We start from the raw sequence: 19,853 nt of genomic DNA on the forward strand, positions 1-19,853 counted from the left end.
TCTGTTCCTTGTATCTCATCTCAGAAACACTTCTACACTTTATCAGCACAAGCACAGCTTTTCAAAGCAAATTAAGCTAAACCGTTTTCACTTAATCACCAATTGATCACAACATGCAGAATGCCACATATTGATCTCTGAGAGCCCCATTTTTCCCAATTCAGAAAAGCATATTGGAGGGAAATACTTGATTTGCAATCAGAGTAAACTGGTTAGGCTTACGCTTCTGACATATTTTAAGTAGGAAGTATTTCAGTGATTAAAGGGATAAAACAACAAACATTTTCAATGAGAGGTGAAAAATAAGCAACTTCCCCCTTTTAGTGTGTACAGCCTTCGAGCGACAGGCGATATTCCAGATCCTCTAAGCTTTATTAAGTCTCACTGGGGAATGCCAGGACATTTTTGTTTTGTAGGCCACTATGACATTGATATCTGAGAATCAGAAGCGATTTTTCTTCATGAAATTTGCCCAAGGGCCATTATGCCAAGCTAGGGGGCACGTGGATTTACTGCCAAACACCAATCCAGTCCAGGCTGCCTGTTCCAGGAGCGGACAGACATCGCACATGAGCGAAGGGGCACACTGCGTCCACGTGGTATGGGTGGACGCCGTCCAGGTCTGGAAGGCTACTCTTCCCTGGCATACATACAAACCCATTGTTGTGCTTTCTCGCCTTTCGAGACAGGCTTTAAAAAATTAAAAATCAAGACAAATTGGAGAAATCTTACTTTATTTGCACCATGGTATGGATCGAATAAAACATTTATTGACTGGATTTGGGCTCTGACGGTCAATTGTAAAACATCTGATCTAAGCCTCTCCAGTCAATATAGAAAAAAGGAACGGGAGGCTCATAAGGGAGAAGCATGAGAACTGGTGCTGGAACCTAAGCTTCCGGACCAGGGTGCCTCACGGTCCTTGTTTTCTACAGATTCTCCTAGCTTTTGCACTAGAGCTCCACATCCGAGGGAACCATTCAGATCTGGGCGAACCGAAATGGTTTGTCACCCTATTCTAGACTCTTGAGTCAGCAACTTTTTTTTTTTTTTCCCTATCACATCCTGACTGCATCCTTCTTTATTCCTATCAATAAGAACATATTATGAGCTTATGGCCTTCATAAGTTTATGTGGCAATGGGGCGGTCAAGGTCCCAATGATAGCTACTTATCTCGTTAACTGTGACATTGCTCACCAAGCCAGAAATAGGGCTAATAGGGGACCAGTGGTCAGATAGACTAAATGATTATCTCTGGTGTAGAAATTTAGCTTCTGTGATCACTTAATGAATCACTTCCTCAAGGATGTCACATATTGAGAGACTAGAGATTGCCTATGGTTATTTTGGTTTTATAGTTCTCTCAATAGATAAATATAGATTTAGATTTAGAATATATACATATATGTATTTAAGTTGTCTAAAAAGATAGCCTGGGGGAGGGAAAAAAACTTTATTTCTGTTTTACACATATGTTGCATTGTTCACTAAAATTCCTATCATTTAACGAGTTAGTGTGGCAGATTAAACCTCATACATTATACAAATTTCATCCATTTCCATAGCATGAACAAGACCTCAGGGAAAGAGAGAAAGTGAGCAAGGCTTAGGAACTGTGAGGTTACAGATCTATTACTCATTTTACTTCAAGACCCAGGGAATCTATCTGTGCTCAGAGTTCCAACCAACTTCAAAGGGAGACTTATGATCACAGAAGCTCTATGAAATAATGGAACAAGAATAAAATTGGCCCTGTGTGAATTAGATTGCAAAGGCAGGAACCTAGCTTCATTTACCTAAGAAGCTAACGTTTAATTTAAAACCTTTACATGCCCTCTGTAGTTTGCTAAGAGTCCAGATTTGGTACCAATGACTAGCCCAGAGAAACTAACAAAGAAATTATGATGAGATAAAACAAAAGTGAGTAGTTTTTCTTTTACTTTTTTCAAATAATTGTCCTTACATATGCACTTTCTTTTTTTCCAGGCCCAGCATAGAAGTGACAATTAGAGGATGACTTTTTTTTTTTTTTCCTTTGGCCCTGAAGGGGTCTAGGGAGAGACTTTAGTATTTTTTTCTCTTTGTAAAATAAAGCCTAGCTTTGAAGCCAGGATCTCTGAAATGAGGCATTGCAAATGTCCTTTGATGAATCAGTCTGTGTGAAGGAGAAAGGAAGAAGGAGAGGGAGCAGCAGATTGATTGTTGCTAATGTACCTCTCGTGCCATGCCCTTTTAATCTTCCTGGAGCAGCCAAGGATAATCAAGAGGTCAATCATGAATCCATCAAGGGGTCCTCGTCTCAGGGCAGTTTCCAAACTGGCTGGAGCCCTCACTCAGATAGGCCATTAGAAGCATTTAGCCAGAGTTGGGCAAGAGTGGGCATGGGGGACACTAAGAAATACCAACTTAAGGGACGCTCTACCAGCCAAGTGGGAAGAACATTTCCAGTGAGGAACACTCTGCAGGATGTGCAGAATTGACTGCACCATGAACTTCATTCATAAATAAATAAATGACAACCTCACATTTCCCAAGACGCGGTGGGCATGCGAGATATTCCGGGTGCAGTTAAAAATTCATGCCTAGAAGAAGACAAGGAGCGAGTGGAAAACTCAACTATGGTTAAGAAACGGCACAGCTGCAGCTTGTAACCTCTGTCTGCTGACACTCCAGAGACACTTCTGCAAGTTGTCCTAAATGTCCCCTTAGGGATTTCACGCCTCAGGGGGCTCTGTCTCTCCAAAATAGAGAGAGAAAATATGAGTTTAGGGGCTGAGAAAGAATTGCTCACATTAGAAAGCCGTAATATCTGTGAAGTTTGCTGAGTGTAGGGCTGCCGGCTTGCTGTCCTTGGTAGAAGAAGCACTTCGCAGCTTCAGACCTGCTAGCCTATAAAGAAATAGCCTTTTCCTTTCCTCCAAGAACATCTCGGACTTCAGATGGCAGCCCTTTTTAAATTTTGGATGAGGTGTCAAATGAAATTTGACAGCTAACTGATAGGTTCAAATTCTCACAGGGCAGTGTATCCCTGAGGACACAGAAAAACTAATTCACTGCCAGGCCTGCGAATTCTCAGCGATCCCTATCATTCTGCATTCAGTTTGATGTGCAACCAACTGCTTTTCCTGGTGGGTACATGGTGCCTCTCATTAGATGGCCCCTCCGTGACAAGAGACAATGATTTTAGAAGACACATGTCATTCTGAAAAGTTCTCTGATGTTCCAAAATTTATTTATTGGCAAAATTAAGAATTGCCTGTTAGTGAAATCACTGACCCTAAATGGTATTAGTGAAAAATGTTATTTTTAATATCACTTAGGTTTCATCTCTTCAATACTCTCTCAATCAAATAATATTAACAGGTCAAAATTGTACAGCTTGGGAAGCATTAAAAATAAGCTTGATTTTCGTTAGCCTCCCACCATATTTCTAACCCTGCTTACTCTAGCTTTTCCTCACTGCTGTGTTTGTATCTCCCAATGCATAGGGTTTGACTCTGTCCCAATCCTCGAACCAACTGAAACTTGAAGCTGGAAATATATAAGCGGCTTTAACCTCACCGCTTCTTGAATGTGGGGAGGGCATTGCTGCAGTGGTTACTGTCCAACGTAGGCTTAGCTACCCTTTACTACATCTGTAACAATACACAATTACTAAATCGTTTGCATCTCCTTTGTCTCATAAGTAAAATGAGATATTAGTAGCACCTCATGCATAGGTTTTGGGAGGTTTAAGGCAAACACTGCCTGGCTCAATAAATGGCATCTCAAGGGAACTAGATATCAGCCTGATGGCATAGAATGCTGTGCTGTATGGCAGACACAGTGCATTCTGCATTCTGTCATATAAGTTCTTCAAATATGGCCTGGAAAACAATGTTTTGGTATTAAAGAGGTCATTGGGATTCACCACTGTCCTTTCAGTCCCAGCATGTTTCTGAAATGATGACAAGGAATGTAGTTTTGAGTTTATTGTCTGAGCTCCTCCTATGTAAAACAAACAAACAAACAAATAAACAAAAAAACAACAAAGATTAAATTTGTGCTTTGGTCCCTGTTTCTATAACCCATTTCCTCCGGTCTGTGAAAGATTGCTGGGCTGGATAAGCAATGTCAGTTTCAAGGAAAAGGGATGCTGTATGCCACCTTGGCTTCTAGTGATTGGAGAACAGTACCAGGAGAGTTTGAGTTTCATCATTAAATAGAAAATTGTGCATCTTCTTGTGCCATAACGTTCTTGCCTATGAATAAAGCATTTAGAGTATATTATTTCAAAGATCCCTTCTATGTGGATAATCTATAAGACAAGTTGTTGTGAGGCAAATAGAATGGCTAGACTAGGTGGTCACTGAGAAGGTCACATTTGAAGTTCAATTTGAAAGAAGTGACGGAATTTACCATGTAGCCATGCACGTGAGGGTACAGTGTCTAAGGGAGGCAAGATGTATCCCCAGTGTTGGATAGGAGTATGTGGAAGATGAAGTCAGAAAGTGAAACAGGCAATTCTTAGTATTCAGGCAATTCCAAGAATGGAGGAGGCATTCTAGCAACATGAGAAATGATTACAGGGTGTTAAGCAGAGGAGTGAACTGATTGGGCTTGAATTTTAACGGGGTTCCTCTGAGAATAGTGGATAGTGGGGGGATGGGCAGCAGGCAAAGATTCAAAGCAAGGCATTCATCTTGGTGGCTTTTGTAGTCATTCAGATTAGAGATGTTGGTAGTGGCGGAGTCCAAGGTGGCAGCTCAGGAGGTAATTAGAAATGATGAGATACTAGATATATTTTAGATTTAGAGATACTAGAAGGTTTCCTGGAGGGCTAGATGTGGATGTATGAATACAAGAGCAGATAGAGAAAGGGGGAGGTAGTAGAAGGATCTGACACAGAAGACAGGGACTGGCTTTGGATAAGGCTATGGTACTCAGCAGCAAGACAATAAAAGGGAACGAATGCCAGTAAGAAGGCAAACGAAGTGAAGGGCGTGTATGAAAATATTCTTTGATGGGTTCCATTTTTGCTATGTGATAAGAAGCAGTATCGTCAGCTGAAAATAAGTGTGAGAAAGGAATATTAGAGGACTCGAGAGAGAAGCTGTGAAATTGCAAACTAAGAAAAGGGGAGAACAATTAGACTGGAAGCTGAAGGATGAATGCTTGGCACCATTATAGTCTCAGCTGAGATTTTCGTTTGTGGAACTTAAATGGCACCTGGGAAAGTGTTCCTTGCTGCATTTAAGCTGAACGGGAACAAACATGAACAGGCAGAAGTTTCATTTTTAAAGGATGTTGGTTTTACCAACTGAGTATGATGAAGTGAGAGAGGAGAGGAAGTAAAAATATTACCAAGGACATTATTATAACACGGGGCCGGGTGGAGATTAAATGATGAGGAATAGTGAGAAGCTAACACAATCCATTGATTGGCGGTGCTGATGTTATTGATAGAGGCGGAGTCATTGAAGGCGAAAGTCAGAAATGGGGTACACATGATTGTTATTGCAGTTACTGTCTCTTAGGCATGATGAGAACACACTCTCAAGGTCTGCCCTGAGGAGTGAGTAAATGCAGTAGGGTGGCAATAGAAATATTTGGCAAAGATTCGTTTTGAAAATTATAATCTAGAGTGTTTATAAGAACATCTATCACCATGAATTAGAATAGTTGTGCTGAAGAGAGAGACAGTGAACCACTGGGTAAAGTCATGTAGAAATGAGAAGAAATAACCTGGAATTCTGTTGTTAATGGCAGAGATACTGGTGATGTAATCCAATAGCATGAGTTTTTCAAAGTTGGGGGTTTTAGGAAAATGTGAGGAAGATGGGTATGAAAGCAATAGTAAGGAATAAGGAAGACATCCGTCTCATGTGTAGGACCAAATATATGAGGACAAAATGCAAACATAGTGTGATTTGAACATTGTGAACCAAATTTAATATGCTTTAGAGTGACTGTGCCCTCTATGTTACCCCTCTTTACATTAATTCATATTTCATTAATGGATTAATTTTACTCTTAATTAATTTAAATGGAAAGCAACATAGCCAGATCCTATGATTACAATTCTTAATTCTTAATGTCACATTGAAAAGGAAATCAGTAAACTTCAGGTAAAATAGTGGTACAATTTAAAATGGGTCTTCTGCCTTTTCTGGATAGGTGAGAGAGAAAAATGCAATGAGAAATATTCTTGTTGCAAGGAAGAAGCAACTCTATGTACTGTTATTTTCAAGTTTGATCAGTTATTTTTAACTCATTTCTTATTTTTCCTTTTAGAAAACCTACCCCACCAAGAATTTCAAAGGAGCAAGTAAAATAATTTGGGCAGCTGACAGGCAATTCAATTTCCTGGCAGATTTTTAGATAATCAGACACTCAGGAGAAACTTGTAAATTTGTTTTATTCATGGCCAATTTACTATGGCCCATTTTTCTCTACCAGCTTAACTCAACTTTTTACTCAACAGAGAAGTGGAGCATCATTACGTAGCAGCCCAACTGGCTTAGGTGGTTAACCAGGCACAGATCATTTCTGCAAACAAGCCCTCACCTTGCCTCCTGTACTCTTAAATGAATTGTACTCAGGTCTTTGTTCATCCATGAGAAAGCCTGTGCCAGACTCTCGTGGCTCAAATACACAGGGGGAATAGACATAATTCTTCTGACTCTGTGCCTGGAGCCAGTGGACTCTGAAGCAATTACCAGAAGATTAAGAGACCAGCTAATCCATGGGTCAAGAGCTAGAGAGCTAAGGTGGAACCAAATATAAATACTTTGAAGAAGTAACTATATATGTGCTATGATAAATACAAGGCAGGGAATGAGTACATGTACTGTAAAAGATATCTAATTTCTGCCAATAAAGAGGAAGCTAAAAGTGATGTATTCTATTGTCTGTAAGGGTCAACAGAGGCTTAAAGACCAGCAACAACAGGTTCCAGGAGAAGGGGCTATGATGGAAGCAATTTGCCCTTCTACCAATGGTGGAAGAAAGGCCAGATGTGGACTCAGAAAGGGAGAGCTAACTTTTGTGTCTCAGAAGGGATGCTGCCCAAGAAAAACACCCGAGCCCAGCGGAGGTGAATCACAAAAAGCTAGTGGTTTAGGAAGAGTCATAAGAGGCCGGATGGAGTTTGCCTGTGCCAATGCACCCAGAGTTCTCTAGTAGAGGACTCAGAGTCTCCAAGGAAACTAGGAACACACCTGCACAGGAGAAAGAAAAAATAATAATAATTGTTCTTTGAACACCTGCTCCACCCAGAGCCGTCAACGCAGTACGCAGCTCGCAGCTCGCAGCTCGGACGCCACCCAAGTGGGTCTTTGTAACTGGAACATCCCTCCCTTGTTTCTATTGGGAGGAATGTTCTTCAGCCAGCTGTTACCATGAAGAAATAAAAGCCTGTTGCCACATGGTCCAACGAAAGACAAGGAAAAATCGGAATGTTAATTTTATAAATGTTTTTACTCTTAAACAAACAATATAAGAATTTTTATTAATTTTTATTAATTGCATAGCAAATTAAATATCCTTATGGGCCAGATACAGTCCATTGGGTATACTGCCCTTGAGTATCAGTGATGCTAAGAGCAGTTAAGGGCCTTTATACCTCTATCTCAGATATGTTAGGATTACTCACTGTGGTATACGTCCTTTTTATTTTTTGTCTAAATCTTTTCCATTTTGTGAAAGTAAAAAACAAAAAACAAAAAAGACTTATTGGTACGCTCTACAATATGCTTTTTAAATACAATTTTTAGGTCATTATTTAGTCACCTGCAAAGTCAATAATCTTCAGTATGATTTTTGAGCAGCTTATTTTAATCTTTACTTTGCACCCTAACTTGACTTATATTATTTTCAATTATGAAAATAATAAAAATTTAAAAATATATAAGTAGAATCTATCTATCTATCTATCTATCTATCTATTAATCTTTCAATCACAATGGTTATGTCCATTATAATCATTTTAGTTCAAGGAGTTTCTCCCTTTCTCCCTCCTTCTTTCAGATCAAAAACAACCAACCAACCAAACAAACAAACAAACAAGCCCTATCTTTTTCAAGGCAGAGGGGAGAAATGAAAATTCCCGTTGCCTTTTTTCTACTCCTGTCCCCTTTTATACCCTCGGATAAAAGCACTGGTAAGGATTTTGAACCCAGTATAAGAATTTATCGGAGACCTATAAAAGAAATATAACTTCAAAACTTTAATTTGCCTTTTAAATGTAGAAACTAGACGGAAAAGCTCTTTTGTTTAGGAAACTTCTTACTTGAATATGCATGGCCAAGTCCTAAGATTTAGCCAGGCTTGGGGAGGTTGAAACAAAGAAAGGGCAGTTTGCTTTGCATAATAATGTACGGGAATTTTCCACTTTCCCCTGGAGGCTTGAGAAGGAATTTGTGGGAGAAAAAAAAGGAGAGAGAGAACTGAAGAATGTTTGGGGGCAGGGGATGGTGGGTGTTAAACAATCAAGTTGCAGACTGGGGTCTAACATAATAGAGCCTCTGAGAAGTTCTTTGAAAGAGAAGTGAAGGTGTAACTTCAAAAGTGTTGATGTCTAATACCCAATTTCAAGCTGATCCCACTCTAAGCCTCTGCCTCTACCTGTGGGTCTCCCTTGAGAGTTATGTACACTAGCACTGTGTGTTACTGCTACTTTGGAGAATGAGGACCAAGGGGTTCCCTTCCTGTTTTGAGAGAAGAGGTCCAGAGTGAGCTGCAGCAGCTCGAAGGGGACAAAAAGACTACTGCAGAAGCTCAGGAGGAGTTTGAAGCAACAGTGTAAGTTTCCATTACGAGGATACGTGATTAGGAACAAGATCATAAACTTTCTCTCATCTTGATTAAACTTCAGATAGGTTTCTTTCTGACTCTAGGTCCCTGACCTCCCTTTTCTTACAGTTTTTACTTGAGAAAAAAACATTCAAGTGTAAATTCTTCTCTGCCTCTTTGATATGTAAATCTTCTCCCAGCCTCTCGCTGGCTTTGCAATCCAGGAATTTCTTTCTCAAGACTTGGGATGTATCCCTTTGAAATGCAATCACCAGGAAAGACAGCACCTCCCTCCCAGTCTCCATAGAAGGGGAGAAGCCTAGTCAGTAAGTTCCAATTAGCAAACAAAAGAGGACCCAATCACACTAACTTCTCCCCTTACACCTTGATATCTAAATTCTCCCCACCTACTGTCCGTCAGACTTTTCCCATTAGCCTAACTCAATGCATTTAAGCTCTTCCCTTTTTGTTTCAGGGGAGTTGAATTCAATCTCTCTTTCTCCTCCTGCAATAGTCTTAAGTAAAATTTTCCTTGCCATTTTAAACAAGAGTCCAGTGTAATTTCTCTTTGATATTGGGACTATCAATCAAATATCCCAAGAATTTTTGGAAACTGAGGAGATCTTTGAATTTGGCACAGCTGCGTGGTACGGGAGACCTCAGTTGGCACTGCCTGCCAGCATCTATCTATTCACTCTTTCTCTGTACCACAATGAGGATTTCACTTTAAAGGACCACCCCTTTCTACTGTGTAGAGCTTTGTGGGAACTGCCAATCAATGGGCATTGCCTCCTCTCTCGGTTCCTTTCCAAGTGATGGATCTGTGACCTGGGTGGAGCCCGACCTATGAAAGGCTTAAGGGCATTTTCATCTTTAATTGAATAACTAAGGACAGAAAAGAGGTGAAGCAAATTCATCCCAGTGCCAGCAGCTTGCAGAGACTGTTCATTCGTCCTGCCTTGCCAGAGCCCAGGAGCTTTTTCTGCTCTAGATGTGTTACGACCTATAAGAACTTGAGTTGCTCCTAGCTATCAAGCTACCCTACTGCCTTCTCTCATCACCTCCTATATTATTTATTCTTGCATTACCATCATTCACTGTTTGCTGCTTGCCATAAAATAACCATAACTGCAACACAGAGGATGGTAACTCAACTCGTTTTTATATGTATAATAAAGGACAGGGAAACCATAAACGTATATTCTATCCTATCTTAATTTATCCTACCCTATCCTGCCATTTTCTTCTCTTCCCTCCTTCCTTTTATTTGTCCATTATCTCTAAATTAATTATCTATATATCTGTTGGTCAGTACATATAGATTTTAATTATATTTTTAACAGAGCTTTCTTTTTTTCTCCTTCTTCTTCTTTCTGTTAACCTTTTTCTTTTCCTTTGTTTTCTATTTTTCCCTCAACAGCTCCTGGTCATGCCTTTGGCCCATCAGTGACTTATAAACAAGGAGCCGCTAGAGTGCAGCCTGGGCAACCCACTCACTGTCCCTAAGGGCAAGGTCCTTGAAGAGAGCTGTTCAGTGGCTGTGGATGCTACAGAGCACACTGATCTCTTTCAGATCTGTCACTTAGGTTATGAAAGGCATTCTCATTGCTTTCTTCAACTCTATGCTGTTTTCCAAGCTAGTTTGAGGTCAAGGCTTCACTACTTCATAGCCTCAGATCAATTTACGATTTCAAGAATCAAAATCTTTACATATTGTATATTGTAGGTATAAGGAAAGAAGGGCATGGACGAATTTTCAAATCCATCACCTCTGCATTAGGCAGAACATGGAGTAATGCAAAATGACTTGAAGGTAATCAGATCTCAGTCAGAATCCTCACTCTAACATTCAAAACACTTTCAACTTTTGTTTCTATTGTCACTACTATTGTTTTAATATTGGGCGTGTTTCAGTTTCCTCATCTATGGCACAGGGACTACAATTTCTATTTTAGGGTTGCTGTGACTTCACATAAATGCCACTGTCCAGTGCCTAATGCATGACACACTAAATAAGCAGAGGTAATGAGAACGATGTTGACTAATTATTGCTACTTTTATTATTGTGATGATAGCAATCCCAAATGATAGTGTATAACACTGGTGGGGAAAAAAGTCCATTATCCATAAATATCATGGCACCATAGATGAGCATCTGTAACAAAAGTAAAAACGTTTGTAAAAGTAAGGAGCAAAATCTTTTTAATACAGTCAAGGCCACATTTGATAGGCACCCTGTTAGGAAAACACAGACGTGTTCAGGGCATAGAAACCTTTTGTTTATCTAAATGTGGAGAGAGATTCTTCACCAGATGAAATTTGGAAAGTGCTTATAACACCAAGATAAATAGACACAAAGACTTAAAATCAGGAAGTACGGCCTAAATATAAACACCGTAACCTCATCTTTTATGTCACCTAAATAATTAAAATGCTTCTCTTTGAATAATGAAGTTATTTAAAGAGAAACATCAGAAGAGCATCCAGCCAGCAGATCTGTTTTTGCCTCGAGTGACATGTTCCCAGCAGTCGGTTAGATTATGCCTTCATAAAATGTGTTCTGTCATTTTTTTTGGTGTTGTTATTTTTGGCAGGTAGTTAGAAAAACTATCTATCTATGTGAAATCTCTGGCTGAAAATAAGGTAGTGAATCCTAACACAGGTGAAGCCCTCCAACAATTACATCCCAAACCTATCCAGACCAGAGGGGTTTTAGCAAGTACAAGGATTCTAACGCTCCAGTGCCAGAAATTTTGCTTTATCATATGTTTTGAGAGAAACCGCAACTACATAAAGGACATGATACAGGGTAAAATTTTTGCCTTATGTCACCCTTTCTTTAAAAAAAAAAGTTTTTTCATAGGTGTCTTCTAAAGGAGATTCCACGGTGAGCTAAGTTTGGAAAACATAAAAACAGGTTCTACTCATTTTCCCATCTGGTATCTCTACTAGCCAATGTCAGAGATGTTGTTGACCACAGTTATCAACTATTTATTTCTCTATAGCTGGGTGTAAGGTGCCAGTTACACCACATCCTCAGACTTCTTTGCAGTTAGGTGTGGCCATTCGGCTCAGCTCTCCCAAAGAGAATGTGAGTCCATATCAGGTTCGTTAGTTAGTGACCTGGCCCGTGAAACCTCCCCTGATCACTACTCTACGTGCTTTCACATTTCCTGCCAAATATATGACAAGTCTTCCTTTGAAAATGGCAGAAGTGCTGTCAGTTTCGGTCCTAGAATGAGCCCAGAACAGAGAGCAGAACTTTCTCTTGCCCATTTCCTTTCACTATTTACCTAATTTAAAAAAAATATCTAAATATTGTTTTTCAATAGAAACTTTTCTTAAAAGTCACATTCTTGGCATTAGGCAGGCACATCTCTGAGTTTTCTGACTTATGCATACTACAGTTTATTTGGTTAAACATCATATACACTGAACATCGGAAAAATGTCCACATGCACACACTGTTGTTGCCAATTTCACATTAATTAGTAGAGGGATTATATGAAAACAACTTTCCTTGGGTTGCATATAACTTGATCACTAATCAAGGGGATACAATTCAAAGAAGCTGATTTGAGATAAACAAAATGGAACCTATATTTATTTCAGAGTGGTGAAAGCACATTGAATTACAGCATATAATAGCATTCAATATTTTTAAGGACTTCATATGTTTAACCTCTTATAGTTATTGCCAAAGTGGTAGATATTAAACTGGATTCTCGAATATGCTACAGCTTTTGGAAGAGCAATGAATTTAACCAGCATTTATGTGAAGGCCATTAAATACTGTATCCCAATACCAATCACTGACTCTCAGGCTAAAACTATTAATTAGTAAGCATTAAATTTATTGACTCATTAATAAGTATCTCTTTGAGAAGATTTTAAACGTCCTCAAAACAACATATAGTAATAACTCGGTTAGAGTTCTAAGGAAAAAAATGTTTCCATAAAAATATTCCATTATTTATCTCACTGTGAATCCTGTTGAGATCACTAGGTATTTATTTCTTCCATTTGGAAATCTAGACTTAGATATCTAAATATATATTTTATATATATATATATATATATATTCACTATATATATAGTGAATATATATATATATATATTCACTAATGTAGATGTTCAAGATTGATTACAAACTAGCACACAAAATAAAATGATTTATTATAGACATTAAGAGAAGACTAATTTCTTATTATAAGGCAGGTATACGTACATATGTTTGGTTAGATACAACAAACACTTTCACATCTAGTGCTGAATTCAAGAGGCTTCTGGTAGCTAACGTGTTGACAAAGAGTCTGAGGCAGACTCCTAGCTCAGTAAGAAGTAGTGCTGGCATTTTTTAATGAGGGTGGTCTTGAGTCCCTGGAACTCAAGGATGATCCCTTGATGGTATGCCCAGGGCCTTCTCTTATAAATAGTAAATTAAATTCTGCGTGAAGTAAGTAAACTCTTCATTGAATGAAATAGTTATTCTGATGTCTAGATATGTAAGTGTAAATTTATTCTTCTCTGACACTTTGCCAAAACAGGATATTTAAAACATATGGAAGATTTGGGTTACCAACTTTTTACTGGTAATAGGATATTATCTTGGAATACAAAATGATGTAATGTAGTCTTTCCCCTCTCTTTGCTCTGAATGAGCATTTTTCCCATTTGGTCACAATCATCTTTTTCTTTAGGGAAGAGTAGGGTTAATATAGAAGAAAAGCAAAAAGAAAGATGAGTCAATAATGATGGTTTAGCCTTTTAAGTCTATATCAGGGAAAACAACTATGAAAGATCTAGTATTTTAATTTTCAAATACTTGAGTATTATTTTGGAGGAAGATAAGGATAATTGGGGTCTCATTCTGAAAGAGCATGACAAAAATTTAACTATGAACAATAACTGACAAGAGACTAAATAGTTGAGACACAGAAAGCCAGAGGTTGAAGGGCATGAGAAGGGAGACTAGTGTAGCCACCTGGCCATGGAAAATCTATAGCGGAGCTGGATTTGAGAGACTTCCTGCCCAAGCACTACCTCCCCAGCCACCAACAGGAAGCTGCACGCCTGTCCAATACCCAAAATGAGTCCTTTAGTATTCAAGAGATGCTTTCCTTCTGTGCCCCAGGGTCACACTGGTTGTCCCTTCCTTTACCAGTCCTTTGGGAGCATTCTCCTCCACCCTGCCTGTTCTTGGCCTTGGGATTTTCTTGACAAGTAATTTTGACAGATTTTTTCTTATCCCTTCTGCCCACTTTATAATTGTAAAAAAAAAATCAGGGATCTTGAAAGCTACGTGTTATCAGTTATGGTAGAGTATTTATATCACAAACACTGGCAAATGCTACAAGTACCTCTGTTTGTCATTTCTCCAATATAGATGATGGTGGAGCCATGAACAAATACAAGGGCATGGAAGAGAAGGAAAGTCCCTTAGCAGCAGTTAAAGACATCCCTCTTACTATTTTTAAGTCAAATATGCATCACCAATAATTATTCATTAAAGGTTTATGATTATAAATGCATTCTAATTGAGGAAAAAAATTAAATTACCTATAGATGCTTTTCACCACTAAATTCCTTGGAGAAAAAAGGACTGAGAATTGTTTCAAATAAAATGAAAGCATAATAAGTAAATAATCTATTCCTAAAAAGCATAAGACCTCATTAAAAATGGAGAATAAACCTAGATAAACATAGATTGATAAAAAATAATCTGACTCTCATACTACATAATTGCCCTCACTAAGAAATCAGGATTTTCTTTTTCTCTGTCTTTTGGAACTATTCAAGCAAAAGACCATTAACAGCCTGATGATCCTGTAAAACATGTTTACCTCAGGAAAATTGTTGGGCAATATGGAAACCACAGGAGTGGGTTAAGCGGCCCACTCAAGCGCTCTATGGTGCCTTCAATTTAAGGTTTAATGTATCAGAGCTGAAAAATGTGACGCCCCTCACCTGTTTCTAGGAAGTCAAGTATCCAAAAGTCTGTGGACCTCATTTCCTTAGTTTCTTATTAATGATATGACACTACTGTGAATTTTGAAAGTTGTGATCCCCACGACCTCCCAGAGGTCATTTGTAACTACATCTCCTATGAGCTGTGAGCCCTTGCCATCCACGGAATAAAGTTGATCGGCTGACAGTAATGAGACAAATATGTATTAGCTTCATGCCTCAGAAACTGCAATGCCCCTAGTGAATCCTTGACATTTACTGTGTGCAATGTCCCCTAGTGTAAAATGCAGTTTTAAAAACAACTGGAACACACGAATATTCCGGCAATGGCTGTGCCAGCCATGAACTGACTTGTTTAAATGACATTAGAACCTGTTCCTTGAGTACTGATTAGGAAGTGTGAATAAAATAGCTGCAGATACTTGAAAGAAATGTTTACCACCAAATCATCCTTTTAAAACAGTTTCTTTTTATTTGAATCAGGACAACACTATTAAAAAACAAACAAACAAAAACAAAACAAAACAAAACAAAAACAAACAAAATCCTGGTTTTTAGGTATGCAAACTTTTCACACAACCGGGCTTTATAAGATAAATCTGATACCATCACTCTCCGAAGCACTTAGAGTTAAATCTAAAATTTATACTCTTACAACTCTATGACCTCTCTCTGCGACTCTCTATGATCTAGCTACTATCTAACTTATCTAAGTTATTTTTCCATGTCTGTCCACTATCTTATTATACTCCAAATGGTCTTCTTGCTCTTTGGCTCTAACATGCTAAGCCAAGCCAGCTTCCAGGATTTAGCATTTATCTATAAGACTTTCTCTGCAATGTTCTTCCCCACCATCAATCTTGGCATGGTTAGACCCTTTTCTTCCTCTTCTACACATGGTTCAGATTTCTTGTCTTCAGACTTATCTGCATCATTCAGCTAGCATGGCCATTGTCACTCATTCTTTATCACCTCGCCTTGATTTACGTACTTCATATTATTTTATTCTATTCTATTCTATTCTATTCTATTCTATTCTATTCTATTCTATTTTATTTTTATTTTATATTTTATATTTTATTTTATATATTATATTATATATTATATTATATTATATATTTTATTTTAATTTTATTTTTGCTTACTTTTTATTTCAATAAAATGTAAGCTCCAGAGACTAATAGCCCTCATTTGCCTTTGGGCTGTAAACAAGTTGCTCTGATCCTTACTTATTTTGAGAATGTCCTGTTTTCCACTGAGCATGTCTGTTTGCAAGTGCATTGAAAAGTACTTTCGATATCTTGGCAAAAGATTATAGAATCTATGAATAATGGAATCAGGAAGATTACCTAGTCCGACCACATGTTTTAATGTTTTAAAGTTGAAAGATGAAATTCAAATGGAGGACTCAGACCCTCATTTCTGGCTCCTATTTCAAAGTGGTCTCTGACATTTCAGAATCTATTATGAACATTTACTATTAAATAAACTTTAGTAAAAATACATGTATATATTAAATTTGTCTAAAATTAATGAAATGTTTTAAAATTAGATCTAACTTTATTATTTTTTTTTAATTCAGACAAAAAAAAACACTTTTTTTTTTGGTAGAGAAAAAAAACCTTACGCTTAGGTATAAAGTTTTTCCCACAGCTTTATCTGACCCATATGGATTCCTCAAATTATTTCCATTTTCATTCTGAAAGGTCTACTTAACAAAATTCCCATTTATTCATACATTCATTCACCCATACCTCAATGCTTATATAGCACTGTAGTAGGCAAAGCAGAGAATAAGAATTCATGGACACAAAAAAATCTCCCAATAAACTGAGGTGGCAAGAACGACACATAGGTAATGACGAAATAACTAGGAAAGCTGGCAGCGATGTCACAAAAACCCTTATATTCATCAAATGTAAGAGTTCATTTTTAAAATGGCTACTTGTCAGAAATTTTGGTAGATCTCCAATTCTCCCTGAAAACTCCGGTTTTGAATTTATATTTTATAGATGAAAAAAACGAGAATCAATAAGGTGACGAAACTTGTCTGAAGTCACACGGCTCGTTAAGAGCAAAGCTGGGGATCAGCCTCTAAAAACCATTATCCTTATCCAGCATCACTGGTTTTTTAGTCCACGTGCACAGAGGCCACAGGCACATGGAAGGGCAGATGGGTTTAGTGAATGCGGCTCCACGAACTCCATCATTTTCAACCACAGTCTCTCAACAACTCTCTAATTTATGAGGTATGAAGAGTGCAGGCTATCTTCTGTGTATGTCATTGTTTTGGGCAGGAACTATATGAATTAGGTGTTCTTATAGCTCTGACTGGCATGCACCTTTCAATATTCAAATCAAGAACCTCAATGATTCAAAACAGCTTTTACAGAACAGATGCAAGTACCATGTAGGCAAAATGGTTAAAATCATGAAATGCACAGGCGTAGAATTAATAAAAGTAGTCTTTGGTGATAAAAGGTTTTAGACAGAAATTTTTAGAAGTATAAAGGGAGATGATCACAGGTAGAAGTATTATGAACGATTTTTACTAGGACCAAATCTAATGAGCAGCTGTATGTTTACTTGGTGTAGTGTACTGGCTGAATTCCATTTTGACAGGTCAGGTTCCTAGATCTGGATGGGCAGTGCTCATGCATACCAATTGTCAAATATTAAAAAAAAAAACAAAGAACAAAAAAAAAACAGCTATCCCTGACTAGCACTAGCACCTTAGAGAAAAATGCAAAGGGGATGAATCATGTTTTAAGCACAGCTATTGCAGGTCTTATGTGAGACACTTTCCATGTTGAATCTTATCTACCTACAAGTTAGTGGCCATGTATTTGCATTTTATAGGTTTGGAGAAAAGAAAATGTTTTGCCTAAGATTAAGCAGCTATTTTTTAATTTTTTTTTTTTTTTTTTTTAGGTGAGGCAACCCTTGGTTGACCTCACAGATTTCAAGGACCTTGTCAGCTTACAATCCCTTAAAAAAAAAAAAAATGCCTATAGCACCTGGTCTTCCTAGGTAATCTCCCATCCAAGTACTAACCAGGCCCAACCCTGCTTAGCTTCCAAGATCACATGGGATCGGGCTAGTTCAGGGGAGCATGGCCATAGACAGCAGCTAATGTTTTTCATAGGTCACTTCTTACTGCCATTTTTGCTACCTAGAATCCATTATTCTTTCTTCTGCTAGCATCACCTTGTATTTATTTGGGGAACTACTCCTCTTCAAATGGTAGTCCGCATCCTACCCTAGGCTTGAGAAGTGTGTGAAAGAATGTCATGCTTCTCTGGCCATTGTGGTACCTTTCTAAAAGATTGTGACTCCAGCCAAGGCAATTCAAAGCTAAATGGAGCTTTTGCTTGAGTAACTAAGAAAAAAAATAAGCTCTCCTCTGCCAGAATTAAAACTAGGAGGATGTAAGTCTGATACTACATATAAGAAGACCCATCTCCAAATATGCTGGACAGAAGAAGAGTTATACAGAGTGAGAACAAATTTTTAGACATTAGTATGCCCATAGCTATCTGAAGTCATAAAACTTGCCCTGAATTTTTCAAGTCCATTGGCTAACACACTCACTTATTTACTTAAGCCAGATTGATTGATATTTTCTGCTACTTATAACCACAAGAGTCCTCAATAGTGGTGCTTGGAAATGTGTGGAAGCATTGTTGGCTGCCACTATATGAGTTCTGCTGGTATTAGTGAGCAAGGATCAAGGATGCTTAATGTTCTATACAGCTGCAGGAAAATTCTGCAGAGGGAAAACCTGTTCTGCTCCAAATGACAATATCGTTCCCTAGAGAATCATTGGGTTAGGTGAAGAGAAATGTGTGCCATGTGGAAGAAATCTTGCAAATAATAGTATGCACATAAGAGAAAAAAATTATAAAGTTTAGAAGATAATGAGGACATTGATAAGACTGCCAGGGGTTTATATATAGCAGTAGGTAGAAGTAACTCTAAAAGCTTTGTTGTTGACAGTGTATAAAAGCTATACACTTTATCTCAAGGTAATGGGGAGTTACAGAAGGTTTTTGAGCAATAGTTATGTAATAAACGGCAGTGTTATAACCACACACTTTCATTAGGATGCTACTATCAAAAAGCAGAAAACAGTAGGTATTGGCGAAGATGTGGAGAAATTGGAACACTTGTGTGCTGTTGATGGGAATGCAAAATTATACAGCTGCTGTGGAAAACAGCATGGAGGCCCCTCAAAAAATTAAAAATAGAATTTGCATATGACCCAGCAATTCTACTTCTGAGTATATAAAAAAATTAAAACTAAGGTCTTGAAGAGAATCTTGTACATTCATATTTATAGTAGCATTATTCACAAAGGTGGAAATGTCAAAGCAACCTGAGTGTCCATTGAATGGATAAGCAAAATACGGCATTTGCATACAATGAAATATCATTCAGCCTTAAAAAGTAAGGTTGTAATGGCGTTCTGTAATGTGCTACAGTGTGGATGTATCTTGAGTACATTATGCTAAGTGAAATGAGCTTGTCGCAAAAAGACAAATACTGTATGATTCCTTACATGTGATACTTAAAATACACACCATTATAGAGACAAAAATTAAAATTGTGGTTGCCAGGAGGTAGAGGTAGGGAAGAATATGAAGTGTTTTTCTAATAGGTATAGATTTTTGGTTTTATAAGATGAAGAGTCATGGGGATGGATGGTGGAGACGGCTCTACAACAATGTGAATATATTGAATACCACTAAACTGTACACTTAAAAATGGCTACGATGGTAAATTATGTTATGTTTATTTTAACCCATTAAAAAAAGGAAGAAAGGAAAATAAAAGCAGTGTTATAAGATAACTAATTTGGAAAAAGTACAGTGGATAAATTACAAAGCAGAGAGACAGAAGGCAGAAAGACTAATTAGGTAGCCAAAAACACTCATAATTTTTTTTTTTTATAGAAGAAAACAGTGTACTTTAAGCACTCATTTTTTTTTTTTTTTTGTAGCTGTTGTTTTCCAAGCATATTACGATTAGATATATTTTTAAAATGAAATAACAAATCGGCCCTTTGGAAAGAAGTGTGCGTGTGTGTGTGTACAATGACTAAAGTCAAAATTAA

At 37.8% G+C, this 19,853-nt stretch overlaps 1 protein-coding gene and 1 pseudogene across 1 annotated transcript in view; both read right to left on the reverse strand.

Moving 5' to 3' along the window:
- The window catches only part of TENM2 (teneurin transmembrane protein 2), a 2,693,686-nt gene that overhangs the window by 1,752,592 nt on the left and 921,241 nt on the right, over positions 1 to 19,853 (reverse strand). The gene's annotated exons all lie outside the window — the stretch shown is intronic.
- On the reverse strand, positions 17,746 to 17,864 carry LOC118605936 (annotated as a pseudogene).

Source organism: Rousettus aegyptiacus, unplaced genomic scaffold (assembly GCF_014176215.1).
Source record: "Rousettus aegyptiacus isolate mRouAeg1 unplaced genomic scaffold, mRouAeg1.p scaffold_m13_p_7, whole genome shotgun sequence".
NCBI classification, from domain to species: domain Eukaryota; kingdom Metazoa; phylum Chordata; class Mammalia; order Chiroptera; family Pteropodidae; genus Rousettus; species Rousettus aegyptiacus.